Raw genomic sequence first — 27,476 nt, forward strand, 5'->3', positions numbered from 1 at the left:
GTGAGGAGAACACAGCAATTCATATTTTCAGGTTATTATACACTAAAGAAAACAAACTCATTATATTGTATTCAGTTTCTGCAAATACATATATCACCCTAAATCCTACACACTGGACCTTTAAGTTAAAGAAGTGTCAGTTTCAGACCTGATCAGTGGAAGCTTACTAATATAAGCGCAGACTAGTTTTATGACCGAGGTGTCCATTATAATTGTAGCCTATTTTAGCCAGGGACAGATCATCGCATGGCATCGTTGTTGCTATGCCCTCCACCCCAACCACCTGCCCGTCAACCCCTGCTTACGTGAGCGTGTGCACGCGGCGGCACAACCGTGTTTGCGTGCTTGCGGAGCAGAGAGAGAACAGCTGAACGAGGGGGAACGAAGAGTCCGAGAGAGAGAGAGAGAGAGAGAGAGAGAGAGAGAGAGAGAGAGAGAGAGACCTGCGCCGCATTGACAGGAAACACGGAGTCAGAGCTCCGGTATCGCCGACAGCACAGAGGAGGAGCTGGATCTTTTTCTGATGCCGCTGCGGAGTTGACGGTGCCCGGTGCAGCAGAGGGGAGAGGAGCTGCGGATCAGTGCAGGTAAGCGGACACTTTCTACTTTCTCCTGTGATGCTCCATAGTTGTATCTCCCATCGCACTGACGCATCGGGTGGTGTCCCGCTCGTGGCGTGGCTACACCGGGGCTGATGATGAGAACCGAGGATATGGAAAATGACAGCAGGACAGAATGCAGCCCCGGTCCCGTCCAGGAGGCAAGGTAGCCTACACTGTTGCCCGGTCTCAATGCAGTGTTTTCCGGGCACCCGGTGCACACGGGCCCCCGCCTCTCTCTGCGCATCTTCTGGATGATGCTGCGGTTTTGTGGATTTTTTGCTGCTCTGCGCAAATCGCAAATAAAGGTACCGAAGTCCGATGAATTGACCGGGCCCGGCCTCGCCGTCTGCATCTGCAGAGGCCCGTGTGATGTGTGAGCAGAAGTGTCATTGCAGAGGACGACTGAACAGGGACATTTAAAGGGCTGTCAAGTTGGGCTTGTTTGGTTAGGCCCCGGGGCTGCAGCCTGGGCTGCACACAGGGTGAGTCAGGTCTGTCTCTCAGCACTGGAAGTGGATCAGAGCACATCTGAATGTGAGGGAGGCCACTCAGACAAAAAAAAAAACAAAACAAAACAAAAAAACCCCACAGCATCTAAAGTCGATTGGGCCTGTATCTCGTCACCCAGTGGAAGACACAAAAAGTATATTCCTGTGGTGTTATCATAGCGACTTGTACATGTTTCTGTGCTACAGGAGGCTGTATTACATGGTGACCTTGTTGGACTTTATGGCTGCCTATTTTAATACCATATGTGAACACTAGTGACTGAAGTCCTTTATTACAACAGTCCCACACAGTCTGCAATCAGTAGCGAGTTTAGTTACATTATTAAATCTGGTATCTAATATTGCATGTCAGCAGTAGCTCTGTATTACAGTCATTATGTACTCACAAGGGATTCCCATCAATAGTGACCTGAAGGATGTTACTCACCTGATGTTTTTATTGACAACTGTAATATTGTTCTTACTGTAGCTACTTCTAAGTGTGTGTTAAAAAGTGGCTTACAACTTAAGTTTTAAATTGTAAGGCTACTTAGATCTTTTAGGTACCAATGGCACAGTACATAAGTACACAGTTGCAACTCAAAGTCCTTTATTCACAATTTCACGAAAGCAGAGGGACAGAGTACAGTCAGTGAAATGCACACAAAAGTCCCAGTTATTGCGCAGAATCACTTCTTTAGGATGTTTTATTATTATATTATTCATATAATTGTATTATTATTAATTTATTAACATATAAGGGGCTATTTCTGGTCTAGCTAGTTGAGATGGAGCTAATTTTTAACTTCTTTATAAACTGGTGGTTAGTTTAATCTATGACAGTGCATCATCATCACCACATGTTTTGCAATTATCTGCAAGAGATAAGTATCTATAGCTGTCAAATAAATCTGAGTAAAGAGCAGCCTACATTTCCCTCTCAGATGGAGTGGAGTACAAGTTCAAAGTAGAAGTGAAATATTTTGATCCAGTACAGAGTACAAATGCCTAAAGTAGAAATACCGTACTTAAGAACAGTACTTGAGTATACTTACTTACATTGAATCAATTAAATTCAGGGGAATTTTATCATGATACTAAATTTAGTGCTTGTCCTTGAATGGGTTGATAAGAATTTGTCTGAGGTGCTCAGTTGTGAGTTTTCATGACCTATTATACTTGCAGTAATTTTAATCTCCTATGATAGGACTTTGTTATTCCTGTAGTGTTCTTCCATAGGGGCCATGGCCTGTACTGTATGTGCTTTGCTGCGACTGTGTAACTGTATAGAAAGGTTTGCATATTGACTGGTGTAATAAGAGCCTAATGCATGTACTCAGCCATGGAAAGAGAAAAGTGTGTGTGAGCACATGTGTGAGTGAGAGTTTAACATAAAACCTATAGAGGAAAGGCTGAACTCTTTTTACACTCATTTTCCCAGCAGAGGGCATGTTTGAAGTGCACAGTGAACCATCAGCTCTGAGAACAAACTCTTCATTTGCTTCAAACAGTGTGTGTAACTTTTAGAGCGATGATTAACTTCGTTGTTCTAGCAAAATTACACTCCAATCACAAGCTCACCTACAATATAAAAGTATAAAAACAACACTTTAGGTTGACTTCAGTAGTTTTTGCTTGCATTTTAAATATGGGGATTACCCTGAAGTCACATGATGTCATGTGTTTGTAGCTACGTGTAAATGCATCTCAGGTTTTTGTTTTTTTTAAACTTCATCCTGTTCTATGATGTATGTTGAATTACATAACAAACACACATTTTGATAGGTAATCAAATGGATTAATACAGGGAAATGAATTCATTGAGCAACAAACTGGGAAGTATTTCATTTTGTTTTTCTTATTTTCACAGTAACAGAGTTTTATTAGTGATTAAATTTTTGCAATTTGTATTGCAGATATTTTTTGAGTTAATTAGTTGCACTTTTCTCATTTGATTTAATGATGTCACTTCTCATCACTCTTCAAGTTTTGACTGTCAGTAGTTCAATAAAGCAAGTCATTTAAGTATTAGGAAGGAGCATTAGGAAGTGGCTGGATGTGATTGGTTAACTAAAAGATTATTTAACTCCTGGAAAGACGGTCGTTTCATAAAATAAGGTTGTCTATACAGTAGAAAGACTCAAATACTTTTAAAATGTTTGCCACATGAGCAGAAAAAAACAAAAGGGCTGAAGCATGCGATGATGATGATGTGAGTTGGTTTTGGCTATTCTGAAACAATATGCTGGCTGGTTGGAACCAATGATCTTGTGTTACAGTTAAACGGTGAGTTAAAATATGTTTCTGAAAACATATGAGGCAAAAATAGGCAATGCAGTAGCAGAATCTTGGTTCATATTTGATCAGCACTGCCTAGTTTTGATTTGATCTGAGTTTAAGATGGAGAGAGAGGAAGAGGCTGATCTCCCTCTTGATCTGCTCCTATGCTCTTTGTGTCCGTTGTGGCAGGCTTACGGAAATGCAGAACTGCAATCTGTAGTTTGAGCAACAGCCCCGGAGCCAGTGAAAATTGGAGCAAAGAGATGGGTATCAGCAAGTCAACATAATAACCGACTGTGTGTGTGTGTGTGTGTGTGTGTGTGTGTGTGTTGTGTGTGTGTGTGTGACCTGAGCCTTGGCCAACAGTTTAATGGTCTTATGTAAGAAAAGGACAGTATAACATCTGGACAGGCACGGATCTTACATAAAGAGGCCAGATGTTCATCAGGTAACAGAAGCATTTATATTATGTGATAGTATTTTTTCATGGACACACTAATTGGTAATATAATTAATATAATGAAAAATGAAACAGAAAACATAAAAATCTCAACATGAATGATTAAAGGAGACACAGACATAAACACACCATGCGATTTAGATAGTAAGTGATAGCTTGGACTCAGTGACTGAACAAACACAATTCTAGTTAGCTAATCTCAGCACTCACTACATTTAAGTTTTTTTGGTAAGCAATAACATAGCATAACACTGATGCCAGTTCACAGTTTTCACATCTGCTTGTCTGTGAGGGTCACCTTCACTCCAATCTCTTACTCCACACTCCAGTCCAGTCTAAAACGCTGCTGTCAAGCCAGCTGCAGCCGGGTCACCATGGTGAAGTTAGTTTTAAGGTGGATACTCAACAGACATTCACACTGGACCCAGCAGTATCTTCTTAGTTTCACTTTCACTGGATGTTGGCAGTGGGAGGACAGTAAGCTCACCTCCCAGCCCTCCCATGTACTGCCGGGGGCTGAAGTGGACCGTCAGTTGTACTATGAATAGAACCGTGTGTGTGTCTGTGGATGTTCAGTGCAGAAATGTATTATATATATTTGAGCCTCAACACTCATCAAAAATGTCTACATTCTTTAATGTTCAAATACAACTTTATACTGTCTGTGCTGAAGAACACCTGCATTCACTCTCTCTCTCTCTGAGAAGGCTAGGTTTAGCACCTGTCACTTTTAGCCCCCCTCCTGAAAACTGAGAATATTGGCACTTTTTACTGTGAAATTTCACCAATAAAAGCTTCTTAACACAACCTGATATGCACCAGAAAGAATACAATTTAAAATTGGGGAAAAATTAACAGCATCAGCAAACAAAGATTATTTGTATCCCTGATGTTAGCATGTAGCTACATGTATGACCGCAGTGTACTTGCAGCCAGCAAATGACTGTAATTAAGAATAGGGGCACTCTCTACCAGGAGAAATTACAGATAAAAGCTTTTAAAGACAACCATACATGTTTCAACAGGGATACTGATCCAAAATTGTGGAGAAATTTGCGACATTAGCAACCAAGTTAACATGTTTCCCTGACGTTAGCATATAGTTAAATTTAGCACTGTAGGCTACATAATGTAACAATTGCAGTAGTGTGCCCGAAACAGATAACCATGTGGTCACGCTATGACATCATACTGTAGCCAGAGTAGAAAAACCTGTGTGAAACGAAGTGTTCAGAATGGTAGGGAACCTGATGTTTTTGCTCACAGGAAATGACTTTTACGTATGTTTAGCTCATTATTTGAAATTTTGGCCACGTTTAAGAACGTCCTTCATTGTAACACGATATATAATATGGAAAAGCATAATAGGTCCCATTTAAAGCAGCTTTTAAATTGAGTCTAAACACTAACCTCAACAAAATAAGTTTGAGTCAAACCTTACAGAAACACTTTAGCTGTTATATTTAGTCAGTGTTGGAGCCAGTGTTGTCAGGTATATTCTTAATTCTAATGCTAAGTCTGACCTCAACCATTGTTTCTTTTTGCACTAATTTCAGAATGGGTATTATATAAAAATCTGAGTCCCAAAATATATTTTACACACTATGAAGCAAATTTACACAGTAGTATATTTCAATTCTGTAGGCCACATATGCATTAGTCATGTGCCAATACACATGATTTTTGGCTATCCTCTTATTTGCTGTGGATATTGGTTTAGGGTCAATGGTCAAAATATGGTATGTTTAATATGGTTTTAGACATTTATACTAGATACACCATTACTAGTGACCCTTCATGTTGGTTTTTATTATAAATGATTTTTCTTAGCAGAACATTTTCACCAAATAGGTAAAACTTGATTTAAAAAGTCAATAAGACAAAAATCTGACTAAATAAAACCATTTGCAACGCAACATATTGTAGTTTACACAATACTATACACAAGCTCACTTGCATTTTCACCTCATTTGTCCCTGAAGTTTTAAGTATTTTAATCAGTGTGTTGTTGCTCTTGAAGGAAAAACCCTTTGGATATGAGGCAACACAATCTGGATGAATTGTTTTCAACCGAGCCTTAAAGGGATAGTTCTGATTTTTTGAAGTGGGGTTGTATGAGGTACTTATCCATAGTCAGTGTATTATATTCAGGAGATGGCAGTTGGCATGCACCCAGTTTGGAGAAGTGGCTGGGACTACCACCACAGAAGCTCAACAATGTACTTGCTGTGGATGGAGGTTAGCAGCAAAAAGTATGTTAGCCAGTTTAAAAAAAGCCTACCTGAAAAATCTTTATCACTTTGAGTGGGCACTATAATGAGAATATTTTTTACAACTTTACCTTGCTGTCAGATAGCCCCGTTCTTTTAGTACTCCATTTTCTCAAACATATAATTTCCTTATTCCTGCACTGTATTATGCCTCATATCAGCTGTTAGGTTCAGTCGTTCAGTGGTTTATGGAGAAGACAACAAATACAAGACAATAAAAAAGTGATTCAATAGCAATGACGAAATGTTGCTCACTGTGGAGACAGTATGATACCTTCATGAACCCGAGTATACAGAAGGAGAACTTTTGCAGAGGGAGACTGAATGACCTGAAAAAGAAAGAGGGCAATTTTCTTTGGAAATTGGAGGCCCAGAAGGAGCAGAGGCTAACAGTATAAACTGTAAACACACTCTCACGGACCCAAAGAGCTACTGCTGCCATGAGTGGGATTTGGTTTCAACACAACTTCAGGATCTTTCGGCATCAAAAGATGCTAGCATTTCACACTTGTCTGCCTGCTTCTCCAAACCGGGAGGGTGCCAGCTGCCATGTAATACACTAACTATAGATAAATACCTCTTATAGACCCAGTTAAAAAAACCAAATTATCCCATTAACCATAAACCAAGAATATTTGTAGAGTAGTCAGTTTGCTCTTGAGCTAATTTGACAGCTGTTAGCAGTTGAAGACAGGTGAAGTTAGCAGTTCAGCATAATTCACATAACAGGGCAAAACATGAAGCTGTTCAGTGTAGCTATGTGTGAGGCTGCAGGGCTACAAACACACACACACACACACACACACACACACACACACACACACACACACACACACAGTTTAGTTTTAGTGAGATTAATCTAATGGGATGTTTCATTCTGAGTATATCTACTAAACTGATATTGATCACTGAAATGAACTGCAGTTATATAGTATTAATTTAGATATAACCTTATTAAACATATTTAATTTGATTTTTACCAGCTGTGATTTGGGTTTGTTGCAAGTGTTGGCGACCCTGGGATAATTTTCATCCAGACAGCAGCATCTAGAACACTGAGATGCCATTACTGTCTCTGATTCCAATAATGTTATGTGATACCATTGGTCCTCAAACTTTTTTTCCATAATCTACCCGAGTATCAGACCAGCACAAAATGTTTTTGGTAGAAACCCACAATGAGCAAAGGTAAACCTGAATGAGATTGTGTTTGTTGCAGCACTTGACCATTTACGGCAACTAATGATGGCATGGAAAATAGCAATACTGAACATAAAGTATACATTTTTTTAAATGTCATGACCCCCTGCAGTACCCCAGGGGTATCCCCACCCCATTTGAGAAACACTGTGAATACTGTGGTTCTGAGCTTTGTCTTTGTCTTAAGTTACTTCCAATTAAAGTGTATATTTTCCAATTATAACGAAAGTTGTTTTTGTCCTGTCAGCTACATTGCCTAAATTGTGTTAAATGGCTTCCCATTACAGTTGTACATTTACACAATAATTTTGATTAAAAAAGTTAATAAAAACATAATTGTCAAGGCAAAACCATTATAGTTAACCCATAAAAATGAAAGTAATGCCAAGGATTCTTCCATATTTAAAATGCTACTGACCAAAACATCTCCCAGACTTTAGGTACAGAACATTTAGTAATCTGGTAGTTAAATTCAAATGTAAAGGAATTTCTGCTCAGGATGTGAAAACGATTGTATGATGTCTACTGTGGCTGTGGAGGGATGTTTTTAAAGTTTAAAAAAATAATCCTGATGATGTCACAGATTTGGGCAATTGTTTTTTAAATCTTTCTCTTGTGAGCTGTCCAACTGTATGACCAGACAGACACAGTAGAGAGAAATAATTACCACATTCGGACCAAATTTGAATTTGGCCTAGAATGCGGAAAGCCGGGAGGCATATGGCCAAGAAAAGCAGCCTTCATTTGGCCAAATCTTTTGTAGCTCTCGCTACTCCACAATTCATTGTGTGCCTATCACTTTACCACCAGTGTTTACAACATCCTGGTGATAAACCTTTTGTACACTTTTGTAAATTTTGCACAAAAGAAGTTAACAAAAGGTGCCTGAGTGCACCATTAGTTTTTTACCTTTGTCAACAGCATGATCTTAATCCCAACTCATCAAATACTGTTGCTTTGACAGTGATTTCAGCATCAGATCAGACAATAGAGCCACCATAGCAATATGATACGCACCGGGTGGTGGCTATTTCTGATGTTGCCAGAAACCGTAGCATAAAAAGTGTCCCTACAGGGTGGATGGGAGGTGAGTGGGATGGGACAAACACCAGACTTTCACCTGGGAGCCCAATGTTTGTTTCCCAAAAGAAACAAATACCAAAAGTCAGTGGAGTAGTGTGCTAGTATGTGTAGCATGCTACAGTAGTAACATATGTCACGTGACTCATTTAAGGCTAACCCATGACGTTTTTTTCTAAACCTAACCAGGGACTTTTGTTGCTTAAAGGGATAGTGCACCCAAAAAAGAAAATTCAGCCATTATCTACTCACCCATATGCCGACGGAGGCCCTGGTGAAGTTTTAGAGTCCTCACATCCCTTGCAGAGATCGGCAGGGGGAGTGGCTAGCACACCTAATGGTAGACGGTGCCCCAGACTAACGTCCAAGAACACAAAATTGAATCCACAAAGTATCTCCATACTGCTCATCCATAGTGATCCAAGTGTGCTGCAGCCGCGACATAAAAAGTTGTTTCGAAAAACATCATGAACTCTGTTTTTAGCCTCACTAGGCCTGTTTCCACTGAAGAAGTTCCTGGTACTATTTGAGGAGCAAGAACTACTACAGGAACGTCCTCTCGCTCGGCCCTCTCAACCACCGTGTCTCCACTGAGAGAGCGGAGTACGAAGAAGGTTCCTGTAAAGTTACAGGCTCTGGATGTGACGTAATCGTTGGGCGACCATTTTGACCGGGGCGACGTAGGGACGCCGTTAGCCGATAGCAGTGTCTGTAATAACTCACTAAATGGCCCGTGAAAAAAATATGTTTTCCAGCGGATGTCTTAGTTACAACATGATTGAGCTTACTGGAGTAGTTTCATGTCGTATCCGACAACGGGAGGCTTTTAACAGATGACATCCTGATGTTAGCTTTGCTGCTGCTTTTAGCTGTCCCTGTCAGCTGCAGCCACTGATACTTTCTAGACATTGTGATTTCCCAAAACTGAATAAATACCACACATAGCAACACAAAACTGCTTTGCTAGCTCAATCATGTTGTCACTAAGATATCCGCTGGATAAGATATTTTTTCACGGGCCATTTAGTGAGTTTTTTTACATGGCGGCGGAAGCTATATGAACGAGCTAACCCTCGTCTGCTGAGTTTTAAAAATGCCGCTATTTTGTTGCTTTCTGTTGACGTCACATCCCTCCTTGAGTATATCCAATCAGCACCAAGTAATCCCCAAGCCCCAGCCAGGAGTTTCTCGGGGCCATTCTGAGTACCTACTCCGAGGCAGGGACTTGTTTAGCCCCTGTAAAAGTTCTGGAACTCTGTCCTTCGGGGGTGGTTCCTGCGGTGGAGACACGCACCAACGGCCCCGGCCCCGTAAAATTACCCTGAAGTTCTGGCAGTGGAAACGGGCCTATTGTAGCCTGTAGCTCTGACTGCTTCTCTGTGCTCTGCGTTCACGTGTGCGCGCACTCAGGGTGAATGGTGATCTCTGAAGAGCAGCAGTCTCGTCAGTACTGATGTCCAGATTCTCAAGTGCAGGCATCGCCAATTCCCAGTCTGAGCAGCAAAGACTTTCCTCATCCGTTGGCATTGCTTTGCATTTGAAACAACTACACCACCAGGTTTCCAGTGCTCGACTCCGGTATTCTGCGGCTGGCTGAGGGTTAGGCTCGCGAGCTGCGGCAGCTGCTTCATCCAGTAGCCTGAGTTCTGTCTGTATACTCGGACTCAAACAAATACGGCTCAACAAAGAAATGCTGCTCCTCAGTTTCAAAGTCTTCAGACATGTTGGGCTGTCCTTTGCTAAAAGACCGTAGTGCAAATGATCTTTTAGATCTGTGGTTACGTTGTCTCTCCCTGCGGCGCACGTGTCACGTGATGTAAACACGGGTGAGCAAAGCTCATGCTTTCACTGGTCTCGCGCAGGCGCGCACCCGTGATTCCATTTTCATTTTTGGGTGCACTATCCCTTTAAACTAAATCCCTATCCCTAAAAACAAAATGTTTATTTTGAAAAAGATTGTATGAAACTTAATATTTCCTGTGAAAATGAAAATGTATTTTGAAAAGACACAATGCATGTAACACGTGTCAATTGAGGCGCCATCCGTGGATGTCCAAAACTGACGAAGGAGGCTACCTAGCACTTCATATTTTGACATTTAGGTCCACTGACAAAGTGGTGATATTTGACAAGTTGGGATGAGAATGGGTTGGTCAGGTTGACCCATTTGGGGAATACGCTCAGGTCCTCAGGACCTGCTTTTGAAGGACTGTGTCCTTCAGAGGATCCACTTCCTGAATTTGGACAGAGCTAACAAGTCAATTTCTGGTGAAGGTGATATGGAGGTTGATGCGTACATTTCCTTACACCATTGAACTACATTTAAAACCACCAACAAAAAATGGCTGGCAGACAAGAAAGATGTTGCGACAAGTAAAGACTCACAAAGAGATGACTGCCTCATGACTAAATAAAACACTGTTAGATAATACAGATATGCAGTTGCAGATAAATTCCCTCCTGACTGTATGCTTTTGGCTTCCATATTGAATGTGGGCCACAGTGCCCTGGGATCTGCTAATCTAGATCTACCAGAGCATGCCCTGCTTCTGAATGGAATATATTTTTCCACTATGAATTAAAGATGTCAGGGCAGTCAGAACAGCTTCCATGTTACCGTGACCTGGAGCCAAGCTTTCTCTGGTGGGCTCCAGTGGGCATGTGCCATCTGTCAGCAGTGGTTTCATGGTCAGTGTTGTTCTGTACTGAAACCGATCTGGTGGGTTATGATGGAAGATGAACACAGTGTGCTTAAAAATGCACCACACCCAAACCAGATGCAGGATGATATGTATACATGTCTTCAGTGAGAAATCTGACTCTAGGGTGTCAGGTGTCAGTGCTTTAACTGACTTCCTCTGATGAATGACAGGAGAGGAGGCTGAGAGATGCAGTGGGGACACCCACTCACAAATATGTTAGGATTTCTGAGGCCAGACACTTAAAGCTTCAGTATGCTTCAGATGAGCTCTGTTCTGTGATGTGTTGTCCAAATACATCCAAAGGCAAAAGTGTTTATTTGTGCCCTGAAGGGCCACACAGTTTTGAAAAGCCATCATAGCTTCCTCCTGGCTCCACCTCACTGTCTCTCTTATTTCTCTCCAAGAATTTGTTTTTGTGAGCCTTTGTCATCTTGATGCAATGGTGTTATTAAGTAGTTGTGTAAACAATGAAAAAGAGAACTTCAGAGGGAACTCAAACACTGCCCTCTTTCACACCTCCGTCCTTCTGGCCAATTGCTGCATAATGTGGCCGGGGTTGTCATGTAGTCTGTTCAGGGAGGCTTCTAAAATTGATGCTGCCAAGCTGCCAAGATCTGTCTCCTCAAAGGGGGTTTCAGAGACTGTCAGATGATCTGACAAGCACTTCCCTTCAAGGAGTCTGAGGTCTTTTATAGCTTGGATTCACATTCCAGCACATTTTCATGTGTAAATCTAAGAAGCAGTATGAGAATGCTGATGAGGCACATTTAACCATGACGCAGTGTTTCAGGATGTCAGGCATCCCACCCATATGGAGATTACTCAATTTTTTCTTGGCATTTTTGCCGTTATTGTACAGTTAGTGAAGAGGCAGAGAGAGTCATGGCATGCAATAAAAATCCCTGACTGGAATCAGAGTGGTGGCATTGAGGCAGTGGCATGCTCTGTAGTCTCATGTTGCCAGACCTATCTTCACAGTGCTGTACATGTCAGTGCTAGAGGAAGGTCTGGAAGCGCACATCATTCTCCTATGGGAGAAAAAATGCTTTAGCTTGTGTGTGTTTCTTTAAACCAATCACAATCATTTGGGAGAGCTAGGCCCAGGACGCAGCAATGGTGCCCTTGCATAAAAGTGTTGGGGGGCAAATTGTTTTGCTGGAACAGTTGCACACAAGGAAGGGAGCACTTTTATTACTGAAAAGCACTGAAAAGATGGGTGAGTATGTACTTCCTTATTATTCATATTCACAACTATACTATCCTGGGTAACGTATAGATATTGTTGTAGCTGCCATACTATATCATACAACCATCTCCATTCTGTAAAACAAGCTAGCTTGCGAGCAAAGTTTTTTGTAGTGAAATGAGGAGGTATCATACAGATAACTCCTCATTTCAACCTCATGAATCAGCTATTCCTCGTACATTGCGGCGCTTTCAACACAAGCGACAGGGATAAAATAGAAATAGGGCATCCGACCAAAGTGTAGCTGAAAATGACGTGCTGCACTGCACTGCGTCATGACGCTTGCTGGAAGTTAGGACAATTCAGTAGAAAACAATGCAATCAAACTGATTTAGTCACTGGCGCTTGCTCACATCACATCTAGTTAGCACAGGGTGCTAGAGGTGAGGCCTGACTATACTTTAGCTTTGGAGGAGCTCACTGGACCTGTTAAAACCACAGATAATTTGCTAGCTGTATTTGGCTCTAGCAGAAGTCTATTATGACGATATCACAAGAGCTTGTCTTAGGTGGAATGGATTGGTGTATAGGTGAAGTCAGTGTCACTAACATCTGCAGAGTAAAACGTGGCAAATCAGTTTCAACTGGCCATGCCAGACATGCGAGACAAAGTCAAAGGCTTTTCTGAGGTGCATCCACAAGTTGTCTTATTTGTTGTAGATCAAAACAATTAACCAAAAACAGGCATGCCTTATTGCATGTTTCAAATCTTTGTCAAAGCATGCTGTTTTAAGCATGTAGGTTAAGTCAGAGGTTGTTGTTTCGTGTAGCAAAGGGTATATTGACGACAGTAACACACAGATAGCATAAGGGAGGGAAAATGCTGGCCTAAATAGCCAGCTAACGGCAGGTTTATACCCACAGTCTATATCTAGCGAGTCAGACTACATTGGCTGTAACCATCTGGCTACTAAGGCACTCCAGGTTTGACTATTCTAACACTGACATTAAAACTTGATCAGTTATGCCAGGTGCAATGCATGCATAAGAGGATTGAAGAGTATTACAGCCTGTCACTGTCAGCCACTAACTTGTGTTTTGACTGTGTGTACCTCATCTCAGAACAGAACAGCTGCTGTGGTAACAATAGACAAAAATACATTTTTAACAAGTTCAAGTTTGTGTTGTCCGTGACAGGTAGCACAACAACCTGATGGTTTTCAATGAGGCATGAGAATTCAGCTATTTTGAGTTGGGCCTTTGAGCCATATCCAAGAAGTAAAGAACATAAAAAAAAAAAAATCTAAGTAGCCATAATCCTGTAATAATTCCCCCTAAAGCTTCTCTCTGAAAACTCTGGACTCCAAGTGAAAACAATGCTGCAGTTCAGGTTTTTGGCCAGCAGATGTCAGTGTTGTGACACACAAGACATGTCTCCTCCATATAGTCATTGACACTCAGAGAGTGCACCCATATGTGTCCTACAGTCAAATAACAAACACACACACACGCACCCGGAAAATTTACTACATTTACACTGCTACATTGAGCTGTTGTGGTGCTTTTATATCACTTTATTTCATACTTAAAACATGGTTCATCACTATCAGATGTTATGTTTAGACCATTTAAAACTGAAAACAGAAACTTTCCAAATGTGTCATTTTATATTCCCTGTTGGATTATAATAGCTTGTGGTTTTACAGTGTATCTCAGGGGAACCAAAGGACACTTTACAGATATGGAGAAAAATAAATAACATAACATAAAAGTGGTCATAGCAAAGTTTGCCAGAGATAACAAATTAACAAAGTCCATAGGCTGTTGTGAACAGGTGGGTTTTCAGGAGTTTTTTGAGGTGGCCATAGATGCAGCAATACAGAGTTCTGAGATGAGAGCGTTCTAGAGGGTGAGGGCTGCCACACTGTAGGCTCTGCTGCCCCAAAGTCTGGTATGGATGGTAGTGAGCAGACCTGAGTTTGAAAATTGTAGATTCCAGGATGAGGTATAGGGGTGGAAGAGGTCCAGCAGCACTGGGGGGCAAAGACACAGTGGTATTTGTAGGTGAGGAGGAAGATTTTGTTGGAGATAAAGGATTTGACCGGGAGCTAGTGAAGATGGATAACTGTGGGCTCACGTTTTCTGAGGGAAGCTAGTGAAGAACATGAAGACCAACCAGTTCCACATCCTGCCATAGCCCAAAACTCGAGAAAATAATCTCAATTTTATACCTAAGCTAAGAAATCAGGGAGCAAAGAACATGGTTAACCATGAGCCTTTAGGTTTGCCTGTTTGCAGTGTTAATCTTGACAGCTAGTTTTAGTTGATGAAAATTCATGACATTTTAGCCATCATTTTAACTCCACCATCCACAGTCAGATACATACAGCTGATTATTTGCTGCTGAATTACAGCTCACATCTCGCACCAACTGACGCTGCTCTGGTGTGTGTGGTTTGCTGGCTAGCGAAACACCCTGGCGCAGACTATTAACTAGACTTTACCAGCCTGTCACTCATGTAGCATTTGAATATAATTACAGGCATGGCTGTTCTTGGTTTTCAGTGTCCACCACTAACATTTTCGTCACGTCTCGTCAGGGAAAATGAAACATAGATTTTGTCTTTGTTTTTATTATCGAGATCTATTTTAAATTTGTCATTTTCGTCAACCAAAACCAAATGAACGCTTGTTTGCTCACTTTTCATTCTATGTAGGATAAAATATATATTGTGTGTGAAGCTACACACTGCAATGATTTAAACCATTTAAGGGTAATTTAAAAGCGTACATACAGTTTTGAAAATATTATTACTGTTAACCTAAGCATTACATCAGTTTTTGTGTTTCATGGTAGTGTTCATGCTGTTTCATATGCCGACAAGAACACACACACTGAATACATCAATATAAATTATATACATAACATTGGCACACAAATAAATATCAGCCTTTCCAAACCTTTATTAATCAAAGCGTGGAATAAAGAGTACGTGGTGCGTACACAGCAGTAGGCTTTATGGCTGCTTTCCCAGTGAACTCCTATCCTGGCTCCCATTTAGTCAAATGGAGCAGCCAGTGCAGATGGGCCGTAGCCAGGCCAGGTGGATTGTGGGTAGGATGGGGTGGTGCCCAGTGATGGTTAAATTAATTCTGCATTAGGGAAGCCCGCTGGCATCACTATGATCACTTGGCATGGTGTGCCTGTCTAGGTATATGTGTGTGTGTGTGTGTGTTACTTACCTGGCATGGGATTTAGAACAATCGCCCTGCTGAGGTGAATGTTGGGTTTTAATACTTCACCTGGCACCAAATGTAGTCTGAACTGCAGGTCAGCATCCAGTCTGACTCTGCCTGAGGGACACAGAGAGAACTGCTGTAGAGTCAGTCAGACAGACAGCAGTATGTAGCTGGGTGGTTTTTCATTTCATCCACAGTTGCTGATTGACTTTGTATTTTACCATTATAACAAGGTTGGCTGCTCTAAATGCCCCTTTAGCCCTTTTTCAACAGGATTTGTGGAAATTTGCAGGAAAGCCCAATCAGTCTTCTTTCAGCATTGGCAGTATTAAAAAAAAAATCAGGGAGTGCGGCAAAATGCCGCCTGCCTACTTTTGTTTATACAGAAGGTGCATTTTTTGGGGCAAGGGGGGGCGTGAGCAAGTAACACAATTGTAGCTGTGTAGCTCAGCGTGTGACGTAAACAGTGACGTGGGAGGGAAGCTGCGGCTGGTCAGTCCTTTCGTAAGTTGGCCCGTTCTTCACCATCCCCGTCATCTGATGGTTAATGGCCTCTTCGTTTACGAAGGCAAGGAGAGTGCGCAATTCCTTGTCTCCCCAGTTACTCATCTTTACAGTGTCTGTCAGGTTTGCGTTTCCCTCTTGCTACTAGCTGCTCGCTAATTCCTGCTATCAGCTGTTTCCTATTTATCCACTGGCAGTGGGTCACACGTGCGGCATCATCAACAGCTCCTCCCACAAGTCTTCAACAGTCCCTCCCATTGCAGAAGGCCACCTCGGTCTTTTTAAACTAAAAGCCAATATGACTACCCTACAAGGCGGAAAATTGGGCACCTCGGATCAACTCGCCAATCCGGCTCTGTGTGTCTAAGCGCTCGCAGCTTGCCGGCAAATCAGCCCAACATTCGTAGAAAATCTGGCAGTGTAAAAGAGGCTTTTGTGTTACTTCCACTAGCTGGGCTTCCATCTGAGGCAGAGTCCTGCACAGGTCCATTTTTGAAAACCCACCCTTACTGGTAACATTCAGTAACAGCACTAACCCGTTACTTGTCAATATGTCCAAGTCAAAGCCGCACACACTTATAAAAGTCCTGGGATCCGGCCCACACCCATGATCAAACACGCAAGCTAAAGTCATTCACATTGACCTGAGTTCTTCGCTCTTGAATTGCAAATCCAGCTAAGGATTCCCTTTCACTGGCTGCGCTCGATACCAGGATAGTGAAAACAGTCTGCGCAATCACTGCCACGTTAGGAAACATGTTAGCATGTTCCTTCCACCACCATAAAACCTCAAAAGGATCCTCCTTGGGTGTGTTGAACTTGATGTAGGCTGCTACCTCATCCTCAGGTTGCGAAGTTTCATCGCTGGAGTCCTTGGTGACAAATGTGACGACAGGGTCAAAGGTTCAGCTTTTGTCACTGACTTTCAAAATAAAAGTAATTGCAGCCTAATAATAGTGATTTAGATGCCAAAATATTACACATACTGCACATCTTTGTACCTGGAAATGTACAGGTTAAAAAAAAGTGTGTGTACATATATATATATATATATATATATATACACACGCACTTTTTTTATTTATTTATTTTTTTAACCCATTACACAGCTTTTTGCTTTACCCGCAGGTAATCAACCTGATGTAGGGTTCTGATCTGATGTCTTTAGAAAGAATTTGCAGGCTTTCCTCTGCAAGAAAGACAACTCACAGTCACATATGTAAAAACAATAATTACTAAGAAATCTATCTCAACAACCTTGCTCAAAGGTATGTCATGTGATTCATCCCTTTATCAGGGCCCCACTGACTCCATTGACAGTGACTGTAAAAGAAAAGCATGGGTGGATATCATGGATGACATGATAGGCACTGCATGGAAACTGCTGTTCTGCACAAATTTAACAGCAGTTCTCTATTTAATGATTCTAGCACTGACTTGGCTGTGATAGTGTTGGCAGCTCTTAGCATTTAATATCTGACATACTGTGTGTATATTATGTTCATTTGTTTTTTTCTGGCATTTAGGATGAGGTTTTCTAATGCCACAATTTTGAGCAAATTTTCTCCCATTATTAGGTGGTTGTTACACTCTCAAAAGCACCCATTACCTCAGTCTCGGAACCTATCGGTTATTGGTCTGATGATTTTAAGTCTCTGGGAGCAACAGCCAATATTTTGGGAGATCTGGTGTAGCAAGTGGATAGCTGGGTCAAGACTCATCCATGCACTGGTCATTTCAGCTGATCTCTATAAACAGATATCTGCATGTAAATGCAAATAAATAAAAATAATAATAAAATAGTAACAAGCCAAATTGTCATCAGACGATAGCTGATGGATTGTGAGATTGCATTTTGGCCAATGCAATCTGCCTTTCCACATGCACTATTTACCTGCTGCTCAAACATGGTCAGTGCTACTCAGACTACAAAAGGAAACCAGAACACTTATGCTCCCAGAATTTTGTCCCATTGTGTACAGATTCTGCATACATATACAGATATCTGTTTATAGGTATAACTAATTCAAGCGAGAGTGCAAGTTAACCCACAACTTAGTGGGTGAAAGTGTATTTCTTCTGAATTGATTTGTCTGCCCTTAATGAAAGCTGAAAGCAGAATGGTCCCCACTAATCAATTAGAAATACCTTTTCCAATCAGCTTTACTGAATAAATACCATCTATTTCATATGTGGTTTCTTTTAGCTCGTGATCTCTTTTATGTGCAAAGATGATAGAAATTTTCAATATCAGCATTATCTTTTCTGACACTTCAAAAAATCATCCAAATCTTCCTCGACAGTCAGGCAGGTGTATCTTTATCTCTGTGGCTATGGCTCATCCCTGCTGTATACACTACATCCTCTAACTCTACAGCCATCCGTCCTTCTGTGGAAAACCTTTTTTTCCTATCTCCCATCCATCTGCGGTTCCTCTCAGGTTACCTGAGCTGTACCTTCAAGTGTCAATCACTTTTTGCTTTTCAGCAGCTTCTATTTTTAAACGCTTACAGAAGCTGCTGTTTCCTCAGAGGGCAGGGAGGGATGAGAGGAGTTTCAGAGAGAGAAAAGAAGATGGATGGGAAAGAGAGGAGTAAGAGAGGCAAAAGGAGACAGAGGCACATACCAAGATGGAAGGATGAAAATAGAATAGAATGTGAGTGTCTGGAGTGAAGGGCAATGGCACAGTGCTGTCTGGCAGGCTGCCAGGTGGAGAGGATAAATAGAGGAGGGAGGGAGGGAGGGAGGGAAGCATCCTGGAGTCTGGTACTGCTCCAGGCCTCAGTCTCCACTGAGACCACTGACTGGATGAATAGAAAACAGGGAACAAGGAGGAGAGAGTGTGTCTTACCGATATGATTCCAGTGCTGATATTGTCGGATTAATGCTGCTTAAAGCCGATTTTAAAACATGACCAATGACTTACTGTAAAATGTCTGAAATTAAATGAAAATTCAGTAATATACTAACCTTGTCTTCTAAGAGAGCAGACATGGGTGTCTCTGAGCAGCTTTATAACAAAATCTAAGTAAGCCAAGAAAATATTATCTAAAGCTCTAAAGCAGTGTTATTGGAGATCTAAACGAAAGTGAACATCAATTGTTATCACCCCAATTATCAATCATGACTGCCTTTTGCAATACAGAGCAACTCCCAGGTTGAACCTGCAGGTTGAAATCAACATATCCTTATACAACAGTTCGTATGATATACGAATAAGCGCCCCAAAATGACATTATGTTCTGAATGTAAAGTTACATAGTAAAGTTACAGAGGTTAGGTTTAGTCAAGTAAAGATATAGACGTTAGGTTTAGGAAAAGAAAGACCAAGTTCACATGGTTCCAAACATCTGTACATCAGTACAGGGGGAAAGTCCTGTATTTTGTGCCCATCCACCGGCCCCAACCAACATCCATAGCAGAAACAGAGAGGCTGAGGGAGGGAGAGAGTGAGAGACAGTTGTCTTGTATATGGAATGTCTGTGTTGCTGCGGCATTCATTCATCTTCTAACCGCTTCATCCTCTTGAGGGTCGCAGGGGGGCTGGAGCCTATCCCAGCTGACATCAGGCGAGAGGCAGGGTATACCCAGACTATCACAGGGCTGACACATAGAGACAAACAACCAGTCACACTCACATTCACACCTATGGACAATTTAGAGTTACCAATTAACCTAGTCCCCAATCTGCATGTCTTTGGACTGTGGGAGGAAGCCGGAGTGCCCGGAGAGAACCCACGCTGACACGGGGAGAACATGCAAACTCCACACAGAAGGGCTCCCACGCCCGGGATCGAACCGGCAACCCTCTTGCTGTGAGGCGAGAGTGCTAACCACCACACCACCGTGTTGCTGCGGCTTTTTTTTTTTAAAAAAAAGCATATCTGTCGCCTGCATCCAGGCGCTGTCTCAAAGTCACACAATAGACTACAGCTGACAAGAAGGACCTTGATAAGCTATGAGCTATCTCACACTAGTGTTATCACGATACCAAAATTTGGACCCACGAAACGATACCAGTCAAAGTATCACGGTTCTGAGTAGTATCACGATAGCACAGCAAAAACAGCGTGTCTGTTAGCCCCCCTCCCCCCCCCATTCAACCCACAACCGGCAGGATTTGCCTTTCGTTTCTGCTGCTGGTTGAAATCTGTAGGTGCTCCTGAATGATTTCTTTTGCTCGCACAAAACTATTTTTAGTCGCAAATGCGAGTAAAATGCTCGCACCGTAGAGCTCTGTGGAAAACAAATCACGATAGCATATATAAACAAATCTAACCTACAAGTAAAAAGAAATAAATAATAACTTTCACTGCTTAAAGATACTCAATAGCTCAGCTAATATCTGAAATATCACTGGATACAAACCACTGCAGCCGCATATTGAATGCCAGGTGGCCAGCGCGCGCCGTTATTGGACCGTGCACAGACATTCACCCTCTTGCGATTGGACTTTGAACTTATCCCACAGTAGTGGTACCTGAGGTACTGTAGTACTACGGTACTCCAACATTATGGTATCATATGTTAGGGATGTCCTGATCTGATATTCGGATCGGTATCGGCGGTGGATATTAAAACGTGCATCGGCATTGGATCAGACTGCATGGAAAAATGCCGATCCAAGAACTCCGATCCAGTTTTTCCATGGATTCTGATCCATGTTTTCCGACCAGCCCAGCACTCTGCGATTCAAGCAGTCAATTCCAATGATCCACTCCAGCACTTTCTATCAATCCACCAGGCCAGCATGCAGATTACAGACACACAGGGAGGGTAGGAGGAGTGAATTTAGTTAACTATTTGTTTTCTGCTCTTGGTTTACACTCTTACTGTTTAAGTAAAGAGCACTGATGGCATTGTTTTGGACACAATTAGTGAAACTGGAGGCATGGATGGACTACTGCTTGTTTATTGCTTGTTTAAACAGTTGTACAATATTGTGTGTGGTTTTTTGTCCCCTCTGTTGGTCCCAGGAAACAGCAGCACCAGGCTGGCACTGACACTACAAAAATAACTGAAAAGGAAAAGCTGCATTGTTTGTTAAATGCCAACAATGTCTTTTGGTGTTAATCTATTTGTTATTTATTAGGGGGCCAAAGCACAAGTGTGTGGAGTCTTCCTGCTATTTTAATTTCAATGTTAGACATTTTAAAGATTTCTTGTGTTGATTTATTTTCTGTTTATTAAGGGGCCAAAGCAGCCAAAGCAAACCAGATATATTTTTTATTTAATGTTAATGTTCAAGTTTAAAGTTTGTTTATTTAACCCTGTCAACAATAAACAGGTCAGTTTCTCATACCAACTGTTGTGGATCATTCTAACTAACCTGATTAAGTAGTTGTTCTTGTTAGAGTAATATTGCTTGATCAAACCTTTTCTAACATGACTGACAACAAAATAAGTGAATATGTATAATACGCGCTTGGATCGGATCCGTTTGGCCAAAACTCAAGGCTGTAATATCGCTATCGGGACATCCCTATCATATGTACCATGGTACCAGTATACCGTGCAACACTACCTCACACACAAACAAACAAACAAACAAATGCTCATCTGACACAATCAGATAGCTCTGTCTCCCACACATGCAGCACAGCGCTGTACTGCACGTGTGGTACTGCAGTAATTTCTTTCATCTCACAGACTGATTTAGCATAGCATGTGCAACATACAGACCGATGTGGCACTGTAGACTAATTAGCAGACAGATTAAACAGAGGAGCAACTCTGTGTCTCTCAGGGCTCTAGTTTCGCAGACCGGGCGTGGCGGGGGTGCAGTGCACCTTCGCTTCGCCAACTGGGTGTGGCCAGGCGGATTTTGCAAGTTTGGCACACCATGCACCTGGCGCAGCTACTCCTCTTTCCCACCTCCGTCCCTCCTACCGGTGCAAGTCGGAAAGATCAATCAAATGAGCCCCTCTCCTCACCCTTAAATGCACCGCGCGAAGGCGTAATGAGAGTTTATTCAGTTCGCCATTGCAGAAGAGAGCAGCAGCGTCAGACGGCCAAACTTCTCCCAGGAGGAAACTGATGTTTTGGTCCAGGAGGTCCAAGCTCGCAGTGTCCAAATATACGGAACTGCGAGCAGACCTCCACGGGCTGATGATGCAAAGGTAGCCTGGGAGGAGGTCACCACAATTGTAAATCAATATCGCGTTTCTCTCGTGCGCGCACACTGTCTCTTTCTCTCTCGCAGTCTCACTCTGTTTCTTTTCTTTTGGCTTTTCTAAGATGACAGATGCTGAATATATACTCCCTATCTGATGCTGTGGCTGTTTGTGGTTGGCTGAGAGGGATGTGAACTCATTAGTTTGCAGCTGTGTTAATCAAATCAGGTTGGGTTTCCATTACGCGTGCCAAACGTGCCAAACGGTGCCAATCCACTTTGATCTGACATCAGATGTGACGGGACAGTCAATATAGAGATACATTTATGTGCTGATTGCAGATAGCTGCATTGAATAGTGTTTTTTGGGTATTTATTGCATCATTAATGTGCCTGATATTCTGGAATCCTGCCTGTGAGGTTTTGGTGGCGTGTGCGCACTGTCCGCCAGTCAGCCAAACTTCGGCTTACACCAGCTGCGCTCTGCCTGCATTGACAGTAGACGTGGTTTCAGATGGCGAGCTTTTAGCGAACCTTCGGCGAAGCCTTTTGGCATGAAACTGTCACTGCACCAAGCTGGATCTGTCGGCACCTCCCCCTGCTGCGCCACCACACCCATCTCAGCGCACCTTGGTCTGCCAAACTACCAAACTGAGCGCGCCTCGGGTTGCGCTGCTCGAAACTAGCTCTGCGCGGGGTTCGCCAACCTGCGCCACCTGCGCTGCACCGGGAAACTCAAGCCCTCAGTGTTGCTGGAGAACTTGTGAGTGAATGAGTGGGGCGGAGCTGTGCAGGGAGTGTGAGAGAGGTGAGATGCACAAAAACCACAAGGCTCTGTATTGGTAGTGGTGTGTCTTCTCAGGTACTGGTGTCAAGATGAAATGAGATCCTGGAATCCTGTTTAAGTAATAGATCCATTAGTTCCTAACAGACACTAAACATATTACAGCAGGTTTTTTTATGGCAGTAGTTTTCTCTGTCTCCAGAAGAATTACACCTGTGTTTATTCGATTGTGTATGCCAGGACAATGGCCACATTGAAAAGAATAAGGAGGCTGTGTATTTTTACACAGTGCTTATGCCTGTCTTAATTATAGACTTTATAAAACAACCTGACATAGCCACGGTGATGTCACCCATTGGTTTGTGGACAGCCAGTCTGGCACTTTGGCTGTCACCATCTAGTTTTTTTGGAGCCAGAAGTGACCACGTGGAGCTGTGGAGGAGCGAGGGGTGGAACTGACAGGAACCTGAGGATAGTGCTGTGGTAGGGACTTGTCAAGTGTAGTTGGCTATCCTGCCAATCTGAAGGAGAGTGTGAATTTGCAGCTGTGGCAGCATGTGAAAAATGCCTTTCTAAAGTGTCATCTTATTACATTGAACTTATGATCATTCCATACAGTCAGTATAAGATAATCAGTTAAAAAAAAATAATAAAAAAGAATTATTGGCTCTATATATCAGTCTAGTGCTGGAGGAGACAGAGACAGGAGTGCTAAGGAAAGCCTGATGGAAGACAAAGGTCATAGCTCTGCTCAGTCGATGCACACTGACGATGGTTCAACAAAAGCTTTGCCACAGGCTGCTTTCCAAATGTAGCTGCTCTGTGGTTAGGATTTAAAATACAGTCAGCAGATCTGATCCTTGGAGACAAACGTCTGATTGGATAGAAGCTGCTATTCAGACAGATGTTATCAGGATAATTAAAGTTTAGGGCCTGCTTTGTTTGTCTCGCCTCTCCATTTGAAAGCATTTCTTCCCATCTCCTGATTTATTGCTCACTTTCTCTCATGTTGCAATTGTCTATGTCTAAAATATTAGGTTTCTCTCACTGTCAACTCATTGATACAGTGCTTGCATTGGCATATTTCATGTGCAGACACTGTAAACAAGGTGTCCTTTAATGTAGTTGTTTGAAGTGCTGCTGAATCAAAGGTAGGGTCACAGAGTTCGTCGTATATCCCATCCTTTTTCCTCCCTTTGCCTTCTCTTGTTCTACTCCCTCTGTTGTGCTGTAACCAGAGGCTGAATGGATTTACATTAGGAGAATAATTGTTAAGTTGATGTGTTGTGTCACTGATAAATGCTGCTTCTGAAGCCCCAACTTAACCTTAATCTAGGATGATTCTGTCAGTTTTATGTTACTGTTGCAATTTTGTATTCAGTAATATTGCCTTTATCTCTCTCTCTCTCTCTCTCTGTCTCTCTGTATGCCTTGCAGCATTACAATATTAGGCCATGCATATGCATCAAGGGCAGAAGTGACACATGGCCTTTTCAGCTGTGAAAAGGACAAAAACTAGGAGAAACTCTCCTCTGATCTTTCCGCACAACTTGACATGCATTCTAAATTGGAGCCCTCTGAATGAATCTGCAACTTCTGCTTTGTTGCTCATTTGTGCTGTCCTTCATATGGAATAGTTTTGTTGTCCCTTAACAGTACACTCTGTTATGAAGTTCAGTCTGAATTGCTGTGTCATAACCTCAGGAATAATACTGGTGTGTCACAGTTCAGGTTTTAGGCAACAGGGTAAGGTGACCCACATGCAGACACGTGCAAGCAGAGCAGATTAAATTTAAAGCACTTTACCACAGGCCATGGTCAAAAAGCAGACTTTCATTCCACAACGAGATGGTGGTAGGTAGTTAATGTTAGCAATGCACAAATTTAGCTGCTTAACATCTGAATTGGCTGATATTTGCCTTGTTGACTGCCGTTCCCCATCACATCAATACTGCGCAGGCTGAAAGGCAGGGCTTGAGACTAACGTTATCCCGTCATCCCAGGGACAACAGAAAACAATGTTAGGGATGATTCCCTGGGACGCTGTTGGGACGAAAGGACGCAGTAAACTCACTATGGACATGTCAGGAGACTCACCCTATTTTTTTCCTTGATAATGCCACTTTGTAAACAGTAAATCTGTGTTAACGTCAGCAGGATCTAACTGCTGACGGAGGTTGCATTGAGTTACATTATGATGTGTTCAAGCTCTGTTATATGAGTATTGGGTTAGGGAATGTATTTTTTGGCAAGAAACTTGAATAAATACAGCTGTTTGAAAGAGGAATTTGTGAGTGTTTTCACAGGAATATCAAATAGATATGAGAGATGGCATTATGGCAGACATAGTAAAAGGTTTTAGAGGCAGTTATTTTTTTCTTTTTAAACATCCTTTTTTATGTTGAAGAAGGTTATTTTAAAGGTTGTTACATAACTGTGTAGGAATTGAATTTGTGCTCATTCAAAGGTAGCATGATGGAGGACTGAATGAATTTAGAGCAGGTTAGTTATTTTTTTTATAGTGTAGATTTCTTTGCTTCCCTGGCCAAAAAGGGGAATAAGTAACAACAAAAACAAAATAAACAACAGCACAAAACACACCCTAAAAAACATTGGTATCGGCTACTGGCCAAATTTTAAACAAAGTATCGGCCCAGAATCAATCGGTACATCCCTAGTTAATATGATTTTAGCTGTTACAGAGTTTTGACTCGTAAATGTAACAGTAACGTTATCATCACCTTGTAAATGCACATTCGCTGATTCGCTAGCTAGTGTTAACATCAAACAGTCTAATGTTAGCTAATTGGTAACTTTAACATTATACTAGAGCACTTTCCTCACTGACTTGGGTTGAATTTCCCTTTGCAGCTGTGACTGTCAGTGAGGTCAGAGGCTGCTGGCTCTGTCTGTGGCTGTTCCCTCATCCAATCATCCAAATCTAACTGGGGCTCAGAGGGCTAATTTGGCCTGTTCTTTGTATTATGTGAATGTCACCCCGAATGTCCCTCCAAACCTGGTTAAAACTCTCAAACTCTATACAGAAATAAAAGGAATGAATAGTCAAATTTTTTTTTTTCAAAGCCAAATCCAATTTGACTGACATAATTCTAAAGTCCCTTTTCCACTGCACAAAATACCCCATTAGCACCAGCTAACATTTGGCTTTTTAACGTAATGGGAAAGGCTTTAATAAGTATTCACTCCAGGGTCAAATGACTCTGCAGTAGTCAAGGGTATTTATTGGCTCCGGCTCTGATTAGCATTGATGGAAACAGAAGATTGGGGTGAACGTGCTAATTTTAGCCCCCTAACTGGTGAGATGCAATGATGTGTCAAAATACTGTCTCTGCTCAAGCAATGATCAAATATCGGCCCAAATGATTCTTCACAGAGTTTGAAAGAGAGACTGAATGATTAAGAGATGTATAAAAAGAAATAACCATCATTAGGTTTTCAGGCCTCTGTGCTGCTTTTTAATGTTTACTAACCTGTTTTCTGGCCTGTCCATGACATCAAATGCAACACACCAAAAACGAACCTACACACAACCAGATAGGCATACTGGTCTATCTGGATTGGCTCTGCAGATTGGCTCTGTTCTACTGGCAATGGAAAATAAGTCTTTTTTTAGTGGGTTTACCTGTGTTTAAAAAAGCCTGCGTACATGCGCTAATTTAAGTGGAAACATTGTTAAAGTTGGGTAGGACCCCATATTAGGCATGTACCTTGTGAGGTCAGGACAGGTGTGGAATGACCAGGTGAGGAAATGTTCATGAGAATGCAGGGGTGTAGGAATAGATTATTAGTCTAAGGGGTAAGGGAAACAGGGCAGGGGTAACCATGACATGGTGATTAAACCAGGCTGTTCTCATGAATTTTTCTATGAAAAAGCAATGCACCCAAATTTGTATGTATATCCCACATATTTTGAGAGGCTGCACTGACAGCAGTAAACAAAGAAGCAGTCCCGAGCAGTCTTGTGATGAGGCAGACTGGTGGATGGGTCACAAAAAATGGACTTCTGCTTTGAGTCATTGTAAGGTACATCTTCACCATGGTTTTTCCTAAACCTAACCACAGTAACTTTTATTGACCGCCTAAGCGAAGGATGAAACTAACTACATAAACCTGAGGTTAAAGAAAAAACAATTTTCTTTTAATATATGAGATGCAGAAATTTGCTAGTAACTGTAGGGGGTGTGTGTCCGGCTTGTAGACTGCTTCTGGCTATAAAGAGGAAGCAGATGCTGCTGTTGTGCAGAGGAAATGAGCCCCATTAAAAGCCTGCATGGTTAATCATTAACTCAGTCCATCCAGTTTTATCACCCTTAGGTGAGTGCAAATCTGTACCACTTTGTGCTAATCAATCAGTTTCTGTTGTTTTGCTCACTGTGTGACTTAACACAACAACTACATATTTAAAGTTGACATGAAACCCAAAGGTGCAGTGATGCCCGTGGCAGTGGGTCATGATTCACAGCACAAATGGTAGTATAAAATAGATCTGTTTGCACAATGAAAGGCAAATCAATCATTTGCCTCAGAAATTTGTAGTCCTCAAACTG

The 27,476-nt window shown here is 41.9% G+C and overlaps 1 protein-coding gene across 3 annotated transcripts in view; it reads left to right on the plus strand.

Moving 5' to 3' along the window:
- Positions 1-451: 451 nt before the first annotated feature.
- nfasca (neurofascin homolog (chicken) a) overlaps positions 452-27,476 on the plus strand; it is a 203,796-nt gene continuing 176,771 nt past the window's right edge. For all 3 annotated transcript variants that reach the window (XM_049566611.1, XM_049566691.1, XM_049566862.1), the window contains exon 1: positions 452-587. The gene's annotated coding sequence lies outside the window, so the exon portion shown is untranslated. The remainder of the gene's footprint in view (positions 588-27,476) is intronic.

The sequence above is a fragment of the Epinephelus fuscoguttatus genome, linkage group LG1, assembly GCF_011397635.1.
Source record: "Epinephelus fuscoguttatus linkage group LG1, E.fuscoguttatus.final_Chr_v1".
Classification (NCBI taxonomy): Eukaryota; Metazoa; Chordata; class Actinopteri; order Perciformes; family Serranidae; genus Epinephelus; species Epinephelus fuscoguttatus.